Source organism: Eurypyga helias, unplaced genomic scaffold (genome assembly GCF_000690775.1).
Source record: "Eurypyga helias isolate BGI_N326 unplaced genomic scaffold, ASM69077v1 scaffold39968, whole genome shotgun sequence".
Lineage (NCBI taxonomy): Eukaryota > Metazoa > Chordata > Aves > Eurypygiformes > Eurypygidae > Eurypyga > Eurypyga helias.
Window position 1 is genome coordinate 566 of NW_010269545.1, and position 2,340 is coordinate 2,905.

The window sequence follows — 2,340 nt, forward strand, 5'->3', positions numbered from 1 at the left end:
TTCATCAGAGCCTTGCTTTCCTTATATCTCTTACTTTGAACGCCTGTGCAACTTGCATGTGGCCAAGGGCTGCAAAGTGTCCGTGGAGAGCAGCACGAATGGAGCAAGGCACCTGCCCATCTGTCTGCAGTGGCGGATGCTACTGCTGTACAGCAGAGCTAAGCTTCTGTTAATAGCCATAGTTTAAACTGGAAACCCATTTTTTTTAGTTTTAATCCCAGGTTTCTTAAAATACACTACACCACCAAAGCTTTGCATCTGCCTGAAAGGGGTCTTTTAATAGGTGCCCTGAGCACAATTAGCTGAATTGGCAGGTGACTGCTCAGGCTCAAACTGCCACAGGTCATTTGCTGACCAGAATCTGCTTATGTGGGTGCCAAAGCATGTCTGCTTTTCTTTTAAAATACCGTAATACTCTACTTCCCATATTGCAAAACATCCTTTCTCATCTGTGCTCGTCTCGTATCCCAACATCAGATTGGATGAATTCTGGATACTGCTATAGCTGTGGTATTAACTTCAATGATATCCTGGGGGGAAAAAAACCCCAAAGCTGAACCATAAAAGCCCTGGATACTAAAGCCCTGTGTTTCAGCCTGAGAATTAGCAGCTTGCCCCTCTTTTTTTTTTTTTTTTTTTTTAACTTTAATTAAAATGACAACTTAAGCTCTAAAGAAATCCCCAAGGTGTGCAGGCCTTTGTAGCAACCGTTTTCTGCAGTCATTCTGCAGATTACCTGTGTCCCTTGGCTGTGTTTCTCTTCCATGTTGTTGTCACAAGCGTAAGGAAGTAGCCAGAGCTCTGCTGGAAGATGTCCTCCTGCAGAAACAGCTTTTATTGCTGAAGTGAGCCTGGGACTGAGATGGCCTGCTCTGATGCTATGGTTTGTGTTACTGCAGGTACTGTGGGAGCATTCTGCAGAAACGGGGTGTTCCTTCAGGTGTGTGTTACTCCCCTGGTTGCTCAGCCCAGGGTGCATGCAGGTTTGGCAAGCACATGTAGGGATAGAGGGAATAGGAGCAGTGGCTGTTGGAATTCTGGCAAGTGGGCTGGAAAGGAGTGCTAGTAGCTTAGGAAGACTTTCTAGACACTGGAATGAAGTAGGACTGTAGCTTTCCACAGTGCTAAAGATCTCTGCTAGCTTGACATGTCTGAGTCACATCACCTTGTGAAATGGCTGCACAGGTAATTGCAGCACTGTTACCAAAACTGGTGGAGGTGCAAATAATCCCTCCAGACACTACTTCTAAAAGGGGTTTATATCGCTTCCTCGGAGGAAGTGAGTGCATGTTGGCAAAAAGCCCTTTCTGCTGAGATATACTACATCCCTGTTAGGACTGACTGTGCTGTAACAGTGATTTCTGCATGCTGCAAACAGATTTACTGGCAAGGCAAATCATGTAAGGTCATATGGAGCTTTTCATATGTATTTTAGCCTGTGGGAATACACTATGCTTTCACAGTACCTCTGCAGTGTTGGCACTCCAGTTTGTCAATGCTGCAGATGTAGCTCCAGCGGTGCAGAGAATCCCACCCCAACAGAAGAAATTAGATCTAGTGCAAACTGTATAGACCGGGCTTTATCCTTGGTTCCAGCCTTTGCTCTGTCTCATAGGCCAAAAAAAAAAAAAAAAGCCAAGTAGAGTGGTGCAAGCATCCTCATTCCTTGCTCTTTGTGTCAGCGTGTCCTGCAGTGATGTTTTACAAGTTACGTGATTCCGAGTGGCCCATGAGCAAGGGCTCACAGCCCCAGTCGTCTCTCCACTGCAGATAAAAGGCATGATCTTTGCTTTAATAGGGTCTTCCCTGCAGGCACGCGTAAGCATTATATTTAGTCATCTAACTACACCGCATGACTCAAACGCTGAGCTAACAGGGTTTTGGGAATTTTCAGTAAAGCATTGCCACACACCTCTTGCTTGTCCCATCGTCAGTGACCGGCAGCATCTTGGCTGATACTGAGTGGCCAAGAGGCATAAAGGACCCAACATCATGGCACTGTTCTTAGAGGAGGGGGAAGAAAAAAAAGAAAAAAAAGGTTTTTCCTTCCCTGAGGGCCACATTATCCTTATGCTCTCCAAAGTCATCTCAATCTCTTTCATAACGAGGCTAGAATTAATTTCCCACATTTAATGGAAGTCCATCTGCTCACAGACAGGGTGTGTCTCTAGCAGCTGGATTATGTCTGAATCACTAAATCTTTGACAAATTACAACATTGGGACTGCTGCTGCTTTGGGTGAGCCCCAAGAGCCATCCAAGTCATTGCTAGATACTAGGAAAGACCGGAAGAGGAAGCAAGTCCGCCTCTGGCTGGCAGTGGCTGAGGGACTGCCTGTAA